Source organism: Myodes glareolus, chromosome 20, assembly GCF_982192425.1.
Source record: "Myodes glareolus chromosome 20, mMyoGla1.1, whole genome shotgun sequence".
NCBI classification, from domain to species: Eukaryota; Metazoa; Chordata; class Mammalia; order Rodentia; family Cricetidae; genus Myodes; species Myodes glareolus.
The window spans coordinates 38,752,166-38,769,402 of NC_142045.1; the positions used below are offsets into that span (position 1 = coordinate 38,752,166).

General features: G+C 33.9%; 1 long non-coding RNA gene across 2 annotated transcripts in view; it reads left to right on the forward strand.

The window, feature by feature from the left end:
* LOC146890057 (uncharacterized) overlaps positions 1 to 15,566 on the forward strand; it is a 72,176-nt gene extending 56,610 nt beyond the window's left edge. For both annotated transcript variants that reach the window (XR_015735764.1, XR_015735763.1), the window contains exons 3-5: positions 8,657 to 8,798; positions 10,561 to 10,644; positions 11,404 to 15,566. This is a non-coding gene — a long non-coding RNA (uncharacterized LOC146890057). The remainder of the gene's footprint in view (positions 1 to 8,656; positions 8,799 to 10,560; positions 10,645 to 11,403) is intronic.
* The last annotated feature ends 1,671 nt before the right edge of the window (positions 15,567 to 17,237 follow it).

A 17,237-nucleotide genomic window follows, 5' to 3' on the forward strand; every position in this document is an offset into this window, starting at 1 on the left:
CACATCACTTTGGGGATTTACTGGTCTGGCTCAGGTCAGCAGACGTGTGGATCTAAAACTAGAGGAGTCCACGTTTTTTTTTCCTTTCTTTTTTCCCCCTCCAATCTCAATTATCTTTAATCTCTATCATGGATCTCTACACTAGATGTGTGAGAATACAATATTGTATAAAATGGTCATTATTTTTTTCTCCTAAAGTTTACATAGAATTTTACAATGAAGGTTTGTGGTTCAAAAAAAAAAAGTTGTTTTGAAAACAACTATTGACTATTTTCTCAGTTTATTTCCCCCCTTTTGATGTTTCCTGGGATTTATTCTTCCCCCCAATGGTGTTTTCTGAGATCGGAGGAGGCTGACAACTGTCTAGCATTTCAGATGTCAACATTGGATTCAGGAGATTAATGATGGGAAATTTTCCAGGCCTCCATGCAATAATTTTTGCATATTTTGAAAAACAGTTGACCCCTTTGACTTCAGATTCTATATTTTCAGATTCCCTATGTAGGTCACAAATATTTAGAAAAAAATGTATGTAGACTGGGTGGGGGGCTCACACCTTTAATCCCAGTATTTGGGAGGCTGAGGCAGTAGGACTGTGACTTCAGTCTGGTCTACAGAGCAAGTTCCAGGACAGGCTCCAAAGCTGCACAAAGAAATGTTGCCTCCTAACACCCCCCCCAAAAAGTATCTGTACTAAACATATGAGATGATGACATTGTTCCCTACCTACTATAATGTAAAAGTTACTTCACTTTTACAATAAATGAGCTACTTCCAATAATTTAGATGTTATAGAAAACATCATGCAGGAAGAAGAGATATATATATATATATATATAGCATACAAGATATGTATATAAGATGTATACATATATACATACAAGATATATATATATATGTATATATATATATCTTGTATGGTTTTCTGTAAAATTGAATGGAATGACCTTTAACTCTAATTCAGAGATTGTGGATTTCAAATGGGATTTGAGAAAAATTATATAGGCATTCATAACTGGAAAAATAACCTGAAGTACTAATTGTAAATTTAAATATTTAGAACCTTCACTATATGCCCTAGTTAACAGACAATTATCAAGTCATTATTTTGATAAAGTACTATACAATAGAGGCATGTGCACAAGTAACTTTTATCTTTGTAAGACACACTGCTAGTACTGTAAATAGTTAATGTCTTCTACCAAACACTGCAGAGTACAATGGACTTCCCATGCTGATATTGACAATTTAGATGAATATCACATGAACATCCAACCGCAGTGTGCGATGCTGACTGAGCAGGGAAAACTCAGTTTAGGCATGTGAGCAAATGACTTCAATTCTAATATGATCACACTTGGATTAAATTTTCAAAGAGATTCATGCATTAATTGGAAGTCTGGACTCAATTTTTTTTCCCCAAACGGCTATGTACTCTCATGGAAACAGCAGTGTTCTTAGGTAATTGGAACTGAAGTTCTGTAATAATTATAGCTGACAGTTTGAATGGGCCAAAACTTTCAACTGTATAGTTATGTGTGAAACCTGCTTCTGTCCCCCAGAACTGTGTCACACGGAATTAAATTAAATGTTTAAGTTCAGTTTACTGTTCATCTAGACAGCTTGCAATTAGCTTGTGATATTAAAACTGTGGTTAGCAATTGACTACATATCATATCGTCAGTGTTAGAGGCCAGAAGATCCAAGCAGACAGCAAAATGACAGTGGCTTATTCATCTGTATCACAACACTTCCTACTCATCTGCATCCACACGTCTCCAGTAGATACCATGTGAAAATGGAAATGAGTTTACAAACATTAAATCTAAATCTATTGCCACTGTTTCTTCACTGAACTTGACTTCCGGGAGCAGAGAAGCAACAGAGGAGGGACTGGAATTGCAGGCTATTGCTAGAGTTGACCTGTAGGTGAATGGATTGTAATGTCCATATTCACATCCACTAGCATGCAGTGTCATGCAGGTCAGAAAGGGATATTGAATCCCCTGGAATTAGAGTTAGGGATGGGTATGAGCTATCCTCCTTGTACCAGAAATCAAACCAGGGTTTCCCAGAAGAACAGCCTCTACTCTAAACCACAGAACCACATTTCCAGCTATAGGAGATAATATATTTCAATTTGAAAATGATAGCCATAAAAAACATAAATACTGAAAAAGCAAGGGAAAAAATTATTCTTCATGCATTCACAAAAATGCTAAGTTTAATACTAGTTCTGTAGTATGAAAAAGAGATTATTATTATCATCATTATTATTATTGATGTTGACTAAATATGAAGATTTTCGGGCCATGAAGTTCATACTTTTGCTCTGGGTGCTACTTGCTATTTATAGAAGTGAACTTTATTCCTTGCTTGTGTTTAGATCAGTATTGTTTTAATGAAATTTATGCTTAATGAGAAATATTGGAATTTATTAGTTTAATTTTGCAGCTGTTTTCATTGCATGCTAGATAGTCAAGACCTGAATTCCCAGGTCCTTGGTTTTCTTACATCTAACAAGACATCTCTGACAGCTACTCTCTAGCATACAGTAATGACAACTGCATACCTTTAATTAAAACACACACATACACACACACACACACACACACACACACTTTGATATTACTTAGTCCTCAGAGTTGTTAGTCTTAACCACTTTGAGTTCTCAAGTGATATCATCTAGTTATTTTTTTTTAAGATTTATTTATTGTGTATACAGTATTCTCAGTATTCTGTCTGCATGTATGTCTGCGGTCAGAAGAGGGCACTAGATCTCATGTCAGATGGTTGTGAGCCACCATGTGGTTGCTGGGAATTGAACTCAGGACCTTTGGAAGAGCAGGCAGTGCTTTTAACCACTGAGCCATCTTTCCAGCCCCCTAGCTATTTTTTTTTGGTATATTTTTCTAACAATGGGATTGATCAAACAGCAAGATTCTTATGGACTGAGAACTTCTAGGTCTATGAAAATTTTAGGACTATGCTAGGAAAATCAAGGAGTTTTGTTGATTTTGTTGATTGCTCTAAGTCCCTAATTTAATTCAACAAAATCACTTGTAATATACTGGAGAGAATAATTCAGCTGTTTAGAATATTCCTATAACCCCCCCTTGCTTGTCCCTACAAACTGCCTGACTTAAATGTTATTTTGGCATACCACACCTCTTAGAATTTAGAGTAATAAATGGTGTACAATTTAATGACTGTCTTCATACTTATCATCTCTTATCTGCGGCAATGCCTTCCCTTTCCTTAATGGAAAAACTGAAAACTGGAAAACTCTTTAAAGTCACTGTCACACACCTTCTTTTTATATGATGTCCATCACCATTTATAAAGGGAATCACTTATTTCCTTTATTTAAACTTATTTAAATGGTTATCCATTTCTTCATTTCCCATTTTAACTGCTTTCATTTTACTTGTGTAACCTTTCCAACTGACCATCAAATCTGATTTATACTCCTGCAAGTATAGCCCTAAACACATTCCTATTTATTTAACCTACAATGCCAACATCCATAACTTACCTTGACCACTGCAGTAACTTAATGAATGCACATCTCTAATCCATGTACAGTATCTGATCGTTTTTGTTGTTCAACTCATGTGAGCTTTGAGAAATGAAAACTGATCGGTTCCTTCCTGTTGAATCAAAATGACTCAACGATGTCATATTATATTCAGCAGAAACAAGACCATTAAGATGACTCAGGGAATCCTAGAACAATTGGCCTGATATTCTTGTCTATCTTGTTTTCTCCCCCAACAACTCTAAATTTTCTCTGTAGTTCTTAGAACAAGAAGGCTAATTTCTTACATACAGGTTTTCTGTCTGTTGCTGCCATTTCTTTAGAACCTTAAATAATATTCAGATTACAGTTGTATCTAATATGACTCCTTATGAGTGTCACTTTTTAGAGTTTTAAATGATTTGGGACCTCCTGTTATTTGTTATCACGATACTGTGCACATTGCAATAAAAATACCTTTAATATATCTAATCCTGCCATTCTGTTCTATGTACTATGTATTCGCAGACAGCGCTTGGACTGTGGAGATGTTCACTTGGGAAAGTATTTGCTGCATAAGCAAGAGGAGCAGAGTTTTAACCTCAAAAATTATGTTAAAAGTACTGGGTCTATCATCATACATATCTATAATTCCAGCAATGACAGAACATAGACGGGTGGGCTCTTATTCTCTTGCTAACCTAGGCAATTGATGATCTCCACAACAGTGTCAAACCTTGCCCCATAAAAGAAATGTGGACAGCAGTTGAAGAACAATCTATGCACTGATCCAGGTGTGTTCTCTATATGACCAAATCTTACAGACTACATTGACTTGAAAATTTATCTTGTGTTTATGTTTGGAGACTTGAAATTTATAAATTTTTTATAAAGTAGCACTACAATACTGTGCTCTGGCAGACTAGAACTTGGTTATCTTACTGAACTTTATTTTAACATCTGTGGCACAAGATTACCCTTCTTGACTTCCAGGGATCATTACTTTATTCTCTACTTTTTTGGAATCATCATCTTAATCTTTCACCTTAAAGCAAGAACATGCAGTACTTGTCTTCTGTTTCAAGTTTATTTCACCCAACAAATTATTCTCCAGTGCCATGAGGTTGTTGGCAATGGTAGGATTTGATTCTTTTTATTCCTAAATAATATTTTATTGTGTATATATGACACATTTTCTTTACTCATTCTTATCTCAATGGGCACCTCATTAATTCTATATTATGGAGCTATCATGTGGAAAAACAGAAAAGAGGAACACTCAATCAAGAAAGGAGACAGCTTGAGAATGGATCCCACCAGTCACTGGATAAATGACAAAAATGGAATCAATTCTGTCAGTGATATTTAATGATCTAGCAGTCATAGTTTACCTTACAAGGGAGGTTACATTGACAAGCAGATCTTAGAAGTGTGGCACAGTTAGCTGAGACTGTTTCTTGTAGACAGATTTGAAGGCAACACTATCTTAACTCTGACATAAAACCATGTACCTAGAATGTTGAAGAATAATATTGGTTATGTGTTTGACAAACCAGGTAGCAGTGGAATCACCGTGAAAGCGGTAACTTCTGCGTCATACTAGAAAAACCAAAAGGAAAAGCTAAAACAATAAAAACTTTAAAATACAGTTGAAAAGTGCTTGTTTACCTGAGAAAGGCTATTACAATATTCTCAAATTACCAATAGAAAAAATATGATACCAAGGCTCGGTAAAGTTAAATTATTAAAGTTTAACTTACTATCTTTCTTACATACTAAATTCTGGTTCATGCAATTTCTTTTGACAAAAAGATCTACTAAAAATGGATAGTCTTTTAAATATACATGTATATACATATTTATATATATCAGAATACATGCTGTTCTATTAATTAGTATACAAAGAATTGTTAAGTTTGATGATTATGTTCAATTAAATATAATGAATATAATTAATGTGTTGCTGTTTTAGGTTCTTGAGTTAATAGTGCCATTAACTGATGCTGTTTTTGTTGTGGTGGTGATTATTTTTATAATAGAATACTAAGCTTAAAAGGAGAGAAAAGTTGAAAGCTTGACAGTGTTTTTCTTAATTAAATCTGTGTGCATAAATGCATGTGTATATATGTGTATATACACATATCTATATGCATGAGTTATCATCTACATTACACACTGTAATATCAGCATGAATATTTTAATTTTCTCTTTCATATTAACTTTTCTTTATAAGGTTAGCTGCCACAAACTACTTCTTTCTAAAAACTTATTTATAAAGAGAAGTTTTCAATCCAAACATGATTGTTATATCTATGTGGAAGAGTTGTTTCCCTATGTTTTTGATCACTTGAAGTAGGAAAACATTCATTTTTTTCATAAAAAATGATAAACAGAATTTTCTTTTGTCAAATATTTTAAGCCCAGTAATTTTTCTTTATTAAATGTTATGTCAATGTACTTTTATATAGCATTATTGCTGTTGATTACTATACTATACAAGATAATTTAATTGTAATTACCATCTTTTCTTACCTGCTTCTACAGGCAAAGTTAATAGATATTTAAATATTGAAAAAGGAAAATGGCTCTTATATTGTAAGCAGTACTATTGAAAGCACAATTCCTCAATGTTATTCATAGTAAAAGGATCATAATTAAATAATAGATTTTAGCGTGTATCAGAAAATTATCATTGCTTTTGAAAATAGAAAATTTCCAGTAATTTTTCAATGTATTCTCATGCATCATATATATGAACAAATGTAATTTCACAAATATTTTTTAAACTACTCACATAAGATTGGAAACCTTATGGCTTCTGTTGAATAAGTTAAATATAATTTCTACTTACACATTTTCAAACCATAGCATGCTCTAAAATTCTTTAGCCAGTATTTTATGCACAATTTTCAATTAATAAACATAGTTTTACTTTATGAGGAATGAGTTGTTTTATTGTTTGAGCTTTGTTTGTGATATAAAAAGCAAACTTAAACACAGCTATATTGTCTTTTTTGGTATTGATCTGTCAATGTGTGGATACAGCAGCATTCTTGTTATGAGCATCTCTATTGTGGTTGGTACAATGTAGCTAATTAATGAATGCATCTTTGTACATATCATCTTGTCCTCTGGATGTTTATTTTTTTCTTTGATTTTGGTTTTTTTTGAGATAGAGTTTCTCTGTGCAACAGCCCTAGCTGTCTTAGAACTAGCTCTGCAGAGCAGACTGTCCTTGAACTCACAGAGATTTACCTGCCTCTGCTTCCCAAGTGCTGGACTTAAAGGCGTGCCCCACCACAGCCTGACATTCTGTGGATTTTTAATATGTTCTCTCTGAATTTTTAAACAATATATCTTCATTAACTGGTGTGACCATGATACACCACAGATGTATTAACCAGACCTAAGCAATGCATTCATTCTTTCTGCTTGTAATTAAGTATCTTTTGGCTAGCATCCCTTGATATTGTCCCCAGTTTCAGCTAATCAGCATTTTTCTAACTGATTTTGTGAACTTGATGCTTTATGATTTTTAGCTACGTATATAATTGCAAAGCTTCACCATGTGACAAATGAACATGCATTTCAGGCATGTTCCTTGAGTTCTCATGTATGAATCTCATAAACCTTTGTGAAACAGGTTCTGTTTACCCTATTATTTTTTGTTAACTAATAAAAGATTCAAACTGAAAAAGAACAGTGATATGTGTGTGGAAGTGCATGTGTGGAGGGGCAGTGGAGAGTGTCAGGTGTCCTCTATTATGCTCTGCCTTGTTCCTCTGAGGCAGAGTCTACCTTCTGAACCTAGTGGTAGAGTGGTAGGCATCTAGCTAGCCCTCCTGAGGCTAGGAGGGCACTGTCTGCAATCCCCTTAGTGCTGGGGCTACAGATGAGCACAGGACTGTGGTTGGGTTTTACATGGATGCTGAGATCCAATGTCCAGGCCTATGCTTGCACAACCAGTCCTCTTGAACAGTTAGCTATCTCTGCACTCCCCACGTGACTTAATTTGTATGACTTTTAATATAATTAAAAGTCCAGAACACTTAAAAAAGAAAACATGGAGAACACTGATGATTTTGTGATCCAACAGGGTTTTATAAGAATGAAATAAGTTCAGGCAAATTGTTGTCTAGCTCACTCATTTGATAACTTCAAGCAGGACTCCTGTTTCATGTGAAGAGGCCATGGTTATTGCCAACCTAATCTCCTTTTACTACATTTTCATGATGCTTACAACATGCCTAGGATTTGATTTGTACTGATAGCCAGGCAGAGGACCCATCTGGAGAACTTCAAAATTTCTATGGTTCAGGTTACTCAACGTAACATTTTTCAATTACAGTGACATAAAATGATCAGTTCCTTGAAACTTCTCACTTATAAAAACCCATTAAGGTTATCCTGTGTATGCGTGCATATAAATAACTAAAATCATTTATTCAATGGCTGCAGATTTGTAATAGGCCATGTGGTAGAATGTTTGTCTGGTACCTACAAGACCTGGGATTCAGTCCCCAGCATGGTAGAAACCCAGTTTGGTAGAATGCTCGGTAATCACAAAACTCAGGAGGTGAAGATAAGAAGACCAGGGATTCAAGGTCATCTTCAGCTACTTAGCAAATCTTAGGCCAGCCTGAAATATATGAAATTCTGTCTTGAAAACAGAAATAACAAAGAACTAAATACAATTATTGTTTCTAAATCTCATAGTGAGGACCGTTCTGATTTTAAAGTTTCTGATTTGACTCTGAAGTTCTCAGTTTACTCAGAGTTTTATATGCTTTCCTTTACAGCTTCTTTAATATTTTTTACATGGTTGAATATGTGTCAATAGGCTGGACACATTGACCTCTTTCTCTTTTAATTGGAATTGTAGTATTGGGTTTTTTTTGTCCTTGATTAAAGTTGTTGGCGTTGTAACAGTTATGAATGAAAACTAAACTTTGTCTTTTTTAACCTTGTCACTGTATCATTTATCTCGTTTTCAAAATGAAATCTTTTCTAGTTTACTTATTATTATTTTAAATTTCATTAAATAGCATTCTCATGATCATTTTAAATTTTTTCAGTTCTATTACATCTGCTTTTCTTAAATTCTTAATTTTAAGATTTTTTTTTTCTTTTTGGAAACAGAATCTCACTGTTTAGTTATGACTAGCCTGGAACTTGCTATGAAGACAAAGACACGTATTCACCTGTCTCTGTCTGATAAGTGCTGATATCAATGGCACACACCACCACTCCTGGCCTTCATAGATTAAAATAAGCACATCATGTAAGTTTCCCTCTTTATCTAAATTTAGGTGAATTTTTAAAAAAGTATTTAGAAAGTATCCGTTTAATTTTAATTTTCAATTACTTTTTTGGATGATAGATAGGAAATTTAAAGTTTTTATGTCATTGTTTTTCAGCTTACCACATAGCTGCACAATGTTTATAAAGTATATTGAGTATAAGATAGAGTCATTGAAATTTACTTTATATAAACAGATTTCATTTTCTCAAATGTGTTAAATTATGTATTTATTTATGTTTAAGCCAGATACATGTATCTCAGACATAGACACACTCCTCATATGTATTGGCTAAGGCATGATAATTGTTTCCTTAACTCTTCCATACATTACACATTCATACTCTACAAATATTATATCTTATATAACAAATTGATTAATTTGTCATAATTTTATATTTTGTTGAAATATTTATTTTTATTTGTCATTTAAAATTCATTTGCTTATTATTAGAGCCTAACTTCTAGATATACAACAATAATATTTTCATGTTCTGTGGACTTTTAGTTTTTATACCACATAATGTACTTTTTGGATTGTTTTATATGTAATATTATGAACCTCAATTTGATCCTTCTGTCCTTCATATCATTCATTGATATGTTTTCCATATCTCCATATGTTTTTGAAATGTCTGTATTATATTAATTATGCATGATTCATATTAATATATATAATTAATATATATATATATATATATTAGTAAATTTATTGAGAGAGAGATTAGGCTTTATTTCCTCAAATGCTAAGTCATTACTGAATAACTAACAATTTATTTAACAACAAAACATTTAATGCTCCATTGCTGGCTAGCTGCCTTTGACGGAGGAGTAGTCAGTTACTGACCTGACAGTCAGACTGATGAGGACAGATGTCATAAGTAGACAAAGTAGACAAGTCACAATACGATGATCACAATAAGATGGTTGCCTTCTCAATTCTTATTCCCTGAGACAATGACTTAGCAGCTTTTCCACTGCAAATGGAAAAACTGCTGATTGCATCTTTCAATATTCTTGTTGTACTATTGGCAGTAACCAATAAACTTCTCTATTTTTGTCTAAATCAACCAATCCACTAAGAGAGACAAAACCAACTACTCTAGAGGGAGGAAAGGGAACTTTCTTATTCACCAATGACAAAAGCCTAGACTATCTAGGAAAACAAAACAAAACAAAACAAAGCGAAACAAAACAAAACAAAAAGACGCCCCCCCCCCCCAAAAAAAACCAACTAGATCTTGGTTTTCAGATCACGTCCTCTTTGGGCTTTATCTTTCTTTCTTTGCTATGCTGACTTGTATGTCTAACAAACCATGGCTATATGCTGTGACTGTGGCTCTTTCCTGTTTTTGAATTATTCAATGTTGGAGAAAATTAACTATGTCTAACACTAGGAAAGTGACAATATTAGGTGAAACATTTTTTTAAAATGTGCATATCCATCTCACAACCACTTGAATAATTTATAGTTAGTGCTCTCCAGTAATCACCATCACAAGATATAGAATCATTATCACTCAGTCCTTCTTCCAGCCATCGATCTATCCATCCAGCCATCCTTCCATCCTTCCATCCATCCATCCATCCATCCATCCATCCATCCATCCATCTATCCATTCATCTATCCTTCTGTCCACTTATCCATTTATCTATCTACCCACCCATCGACCCACCTACCCATTCACCCGCCCAACCATCCACTCACCCACATGTTCATACTGCCATGGATTGTATTTTACAGGAGTTTCCATTAAGGACTTGATGAACCAGCTATGCCATTCGGCCTTGTGGATATGCTTGAACCACGGGGATTCCAGAGCACACAGTAAGTGAATCCCTGCTTGTACCTTATCACCTTTCTTTCTTCTTGTAAAATACATTCGCCTCACTATTGTTTTCCAAGGCCACATCCAACTGCAGGTATGAAGCAGCTGCTTCCTGGTTTTGACTTACATTAGCAGAGTACAGTTATAAATACACAAAACTATTTTACCTTCTAGTTCATTCTTCCTAGCTACAACCTCCAATATGTCTATAGGAGTAAGCTGATGAAAAGGTACATACATAAACAGATAGTTTGAATATCTGAATGTATGTATCTATGTACATACATAAACAGATAGTTTGAATATACTCTATTAATGACATTTGTATGACTACATCAGTATCAAAGGAGTTTTGCCTGAGAGGTAAATAAATATTTTGCAATAAAGAAATAACTGTTTATCACTGATATTTTAACTTGTACACTTAATATATTTAAATTAACATTATGACTATAACCCAAATCTAAGTTTAATTTTTGTACATTCCATACATATGTGTATGTGAATTTATCAGATAATATTTAAAATTTGACAAGTAATATGGTTTTCTCTTACTGTATTCTTATTTCCCTTTCTTCTTGCGCCCATTGTTACTCTTGAATAATCCATTGTCATTTGCTTCCCTCTGCGTTTACAGAAGTTTCTCCTTCTCTCTGAAACTGTGTGTCTTAGAGCTTCAAAGTCATTAATTATGACTTAATGTTTACATAACTAACTATGAATTTGTTTTTTTCTTAATTCTGTTTCATGTTTTTTAGAATTTCGGGATCTAAAAAATAGTGACCACCAAAAATCTTTTTGTGCTTCTAAAACAGAACACTGGCACATGCGTGATTCAGAAGGGAAGATTTCTTGCTCACAGCATGAGATTCTGGACAGACCATTGCCAAAGTACCCACATATGATGAGGGCATTCATACTGTATATGATGTTAGAAGGCTAAATGGGAAGAAAATGCGTTAAGGATTAAGACTGAAGGAAACTGGCTTTTCTTTAAAGTAAAAATTCCCACGACAAAAACTCTGAATACAGAAGTCTTTGCTCGAGTTTAATCATCTCCCAGATGCGCCTTCTGTCAACAATCCTTCATTGGTGATTAATATCCAACACCTGATTGTTAAAGGCATGTTCATGGTGTTAGCTTTCACTAATCTGTCCTACTCATTCATAGACAGGTATTCACAGAATACCTCACGTAGAAGTTGATTGTTTTCTCATTTTTCAATATCTCTTACATCTCTGTTGTGAGTTTTCCACATCATTGTGCCATTTCTATATCAGTTCACACTAACATAATTTTGAAAACTTTGGGCTTGTTTGTAGTCTTTCCAAAATTCCAAATTGATTCAATTTTGGAAACACTTTTTAAAATAAGTTAGTTGTCTTCATTTTTACTTTTCTTTGTGTGTTTGGGCACAGAAACACAAGTAATTTGCATTATTTAAAGTGAATTTGTGTTTGGGATACACATATGATGAGCCATCTAACTAATTGCTTCGGCTTATTCAATTAATACATTTTTCCATATGCATTTGTAATTTTATTTTTGAGTTCATCATTTTTACAATTATAATAAAGTGATACTTTTTAAACTTTTTCCTTAATATCTATGTTGAAAAATGTAAATTATCAAATCTGCCCTCATCCTCTATTTTGATTTCGTCCCCCATCCCCTACATCACTATCCCCTCCCAAATTCTCATGCTCTTTAATTGTTTTTTAAACCCATTGAGTCCAGTTATTGCTGTCAGTGTGTACATGAGTATGGAATCATTTGTTAGTGCACAAGGGCCTTGTTGACTTACCTGTATATCACACCCCTCCTATTAAGGTTGAGGGATCAAAGTGGAGCAATGAAGATGGATTATTACATGTTCTTTTTTGAGGTATATTCTCATGATTTTAAATTCACTAGAGTGCTCTAAGTTTAGTTACTCTTCAATTAAATTCCTTAATATAGTACTACAATTTGTCCCTAAGTTATTCTTTATAACCTAAACATTCATGAAGGCAGTCTTGGGATATTCTATTAAATAATATGCTTTTCTGTGGTAAAACTTTATTGTTTTGTATATTTATTCCGAGGTATTACTGAGATTTCAGATTAGCAATGTGTTTGATAATCTACATACAGTTCATTGAACTGTAAATTAAAAACCCCAAATCGTTAGGTGAAACAGCTACAGTACTTAGGTTCTATGATCCTGGGTGTTATCTCAAAACTTTATTACTTAATGATATTTATACACCTACACTGGATTATCCTCCTTGGCTGCTTGTACTTGCTGTTATTTTGGACGTTTCTCTGTGTTGTCTTGCTAAAACTAGAGTCATCAGAGAAGAAGAAAACCCAATTGAAGGAAGTCTTCCATGTGATCCAGCTGTCAGGCATTTTCTTAATTAGTGATTAGTGTAGGAGAATCCAGCCCTTTGTCGATGGTGTCATACCTGGGCTGGTGTTTGTGAGCTCTATAAGAAAGCACACTGAGCAAACCAGTGGAGAAAAGCAGAATGCCTCTATATCCTCTTCATCAGCTCCTGCCTCCAGGACTCTGCCCTCTCTGAGTTCCTGTCCTGACTTACTTTGAGGAAGAACAGCAATTTAAGCCTAATAATCCTTTCCTCCCCAAGTTGCTCTTTAATTATGGTGTTTCATCATAGCCATAGAAAACCCTAAGACACCACTGCTAATCTTTTTCAGAACCGTGTATGTAAACACACATCAAATTATTTTACCCAGAAATTTTTCTTTGGTATAGAAATAGTTTTTAACATCGACTAGCATCAAAATAAAGAGCTGGAATACTTCTAGAATGTATTCATTCTAGAATGTAAAATCAGATTTTAATGATATTTCTAATCCCTGTGGTTTATGATACCATCATTTCTTAGCAACTGGTCATTAATATATAATTAATTTTTATGGTATAAAATAAATTCTCTAGGAATTCTAGTCTATATAAATAGAAAACCAAAAACTGATTCCTTACTGTCAATCTAAATTATTAATATGTGGATTCATTCACTCTAAATGTTTGCTGCCCTCAGTTTCACCCATCCTCTCTATAACAACAATTACGAGCTTTTGTTACTCTAGAAGGATGCTTTACAATTTTGGCTCCATTAGGCAACTATATCTCAAGTAAAACAATAAAACTTTAATTTGATATCTAAGTATAAATATGAAATTTATTTGAATGAGCTCATTAAATATAGTTAGTACTAATACTGTTAATTTGGGTAATGTGTAAATTATTTTCTTAAAATAGAGTGCTATAATATATGTAAATTAAAAAGATATTGTTTACTTTCTTGAAATAAGATGTAAAGAGCCAACTTCTATATTTATAAAGTCTTTTAAAATTTATTTTTATCTTTTCATATATGAGTATAATACATTTTGATTGTATCAACTCCTTTCCATCCCTTTCATACCTTCCTATATGTCAACCCTTTTTACATTCCCTTGTCTGACTTCTTCTATAATAATTATATATATATATATATGCATAGACACACACAAACACACACACACACACACAACCTACTGTGTGTGTGTTAGCGATGCCTGTATATACATGAATGTAGAACTGAGCTGTGAGATCTTGGAAGTCTAAGAGGCTCCTGCAAAAAGAAAATCAGCTTTTCCTCTGACATCTGGGTCCCACTGCCAATAACTCCACCAACTAGTGGTGGTACCTTAATAGCTCCTTTCTCATTCAGGCAGGGATGCTGGCTGGTGTGATCATGTACAGGTAGACAGAACCATTGAGCATCCATGAGTACAGTACCTTGTATGGTCCAGGAGACACTACCTAACAGTAGTCTTCCTGTTACTGAGCTTCTTTTATTTCCCACAAAATCATACAACATTTTATTTTCTACCTTGTTCCAGACCTTTACTCATAAAAGTGTTTTGAAGATTATTTAAATTAATTTTTTCTATGCCATCTAAACTATAAATATTTATTTATGCTTTTATAAAATGTGTAACCAATTTCCCACTATGGGGCCACGATTTTACCCTGTAAAGATTTGTTTCTTGTACTTGTTTAATTAAATGCTGATTGGCCAGTAGCCAGGAAGTATAAGTGGGGCATCTAGGCAGGAAGTAGAGGCAGGGCAATTAGAACAGGAGAATTCTGGGAAAGGAAAACGTCAGTCTGCAGTTGTCACTCAGATGCAAAGGATGCAAGATGTGACTGCCTGCTCAAAAAAGGTACCAAGCCATGCGACTAACACAGACAAGAACAGTGGGTTAATGTAAGATGTAACAATAAATAAATAAGAAACATGAGCTACTAGGCCAACCAGTTTATGATTAATGCAGATTTCTGTGTCTTTATTTTGGACTAAACTACTGTGGGACATGGTGGGACAGAAATATCAGTCAACAATTTCCTTTATACTGACATTTAAGTAATATCTTATAATTCACAAACTATTTTCATGTTTAACATTACTTTGAAGTTAGAGTTTAAGATATCTAAGTTTTGTAGATGGTGAAATGAGTCTCAAAAAGAAGAAATGATTTACTTCAAAAAATATACAGATTCATGAAGTTCCAGAGATGATTGGAGACATGTCTACACAGAAGAATTGTTGATTTCCCCCCAAAAGATGCATAAGTAAAATACTATGACCCAAGAAAGGAGATGAGAGTTCTTTGGCATGCTCTATGGTCTTGCATAATTGTTCTAGGCATTTGGATCCTTATTACCACCATCTAAAAGTTGAAAATAATATGTCCTTTAAAATTGTTATCCAGGAGATTTGATAACTAACATGTATGACACAATGAAGATTAAACATTGAATTAATTTCATTTCTTTATTTCTCAGGAGTCATAACTTTGAGTCTTCTAGGGAGCTGCAATTTGTAGAATTCTGCATTTTACCTTTTTAATAAATCATGTGTTATACTTCTGGCTCATTCTGCTTTATTATTCACAAAACTGTGTTCGCCATTATCTTCAAAGTGAAAAACTACACAGTTTGGACTTGGGTGTTGAAAGAAGGCTGCATTCATGTATTCATAGCTGGACTTGATTTATTTGTCTCTATTTCCATTTCCTTACAACTCTAAGACCAAATAAGTATGAAGCATGCTTCTATGAAATGGGCTATTTCATAATTACTAAAGCATTGAACCCATAAACTATTCAAGTTGCTTATACAAGCTGTAGAAGAAATTATAAGAGAAAATGCCCTTTAGGTGATTCCTTCTGAGATTCAGCCTAAGAGCTTCCTAGAGGATTTGCCCCGCTGCTGTGACCACTACTATCTGCTGAAATCTCCCTGCTCTGAGAGGTTAGGGTATCTGACAGTTTAATTGGAGGGATCAAGACAACAGATGATCCCTATTCCTTCATTAGTTCCTTCTTGCTCGTGTCATTTTCATGCTTTATTATTTTTTTTCCTTTGTGCTCAAACACATTTAATATTTAAATAGGAGGAAGGCTGAAGATTTGGAAAATTTTCCAGGTAATTTATTTTCTATTTTTTTTCTAAAAGCTGACTGTAGCTCATGTTGTATAGAAAGAGTCCTCTCTTTTCTTTCTAAGATATGATTTTCTGATCTTTGTCTTGTATCATCAATAGCTTCTGACACTCAATATTTACTTATTTATTTATTTTTAAAGATTTATTTGTTTATTATGTATACAGTGTTTTGACTGCATGTGTGCCTGAATGCCAGAAGAGGGCACCAGATCTCAATGTAGATGGTTGTGAGCCACCATGTGGTTGCTGGGAACTGAACTCTGGAAGATCAGCTAGTACTCTTAACCTCTGAGCCCCACATCCTATATTTATAACTGTACACACATCACTTCACTGGCCAGGTGAAGAAATGCCATCCTGAAATTTATTTATGCTTACATGTTTTATTCACTGGATAAAAGCAAATTAAAGAAATCAAGAAGATATGGCTTCCTGCTTAGAATATCAATGCCTATTTAATTCTGTCTTTGTTTTGTCTTGTTTGATGCCTTAAGTGTTTGGTGTAAGTATACATTCAGATATATTTCTGATGTGATTTTATAGTAGAAATGAGCCATGTATCATGTAGAAATATCTTTTAACCAGGGTATTTACAAGATAGGGATATGATTTGCACACTGACTGCATGGACTGTATTTTTGGCAAGGTTATCGTCCCATGAGTTCTTCACTCTTTTGCTGCTGCTCTAATCTTAGAAGATCAGAGAATTGTAAAACGATAAAACTAATTCATGGTAGTGATAAAACAAAAAGGTTAACATACTTAAAAAAGAGACAAGGAACAGTTTAGTAGGGTGAACTCACACAAGAAATTATCCACTGGATGCTGAAGTCTGTGACTAACTAAAGTAAATGAAAATTGGCATGTTGTAGCAATTAAACATCTCAACACTTATTGTGTCTAGCATAACAGAAGCAAACACTCCCTGAACACCTGTACTAGATCACTCTTTTAAATCAATGAAACAATGTCAAGATGACTATATCTTTAGGATGATGATAAGAATAATACTGGAAAGTAAAATTTGCAAAAACCTTCATTTGAGAGAGGTAAGGTAATTCATGGAACAGAGACCCAATTCTATGATGCTC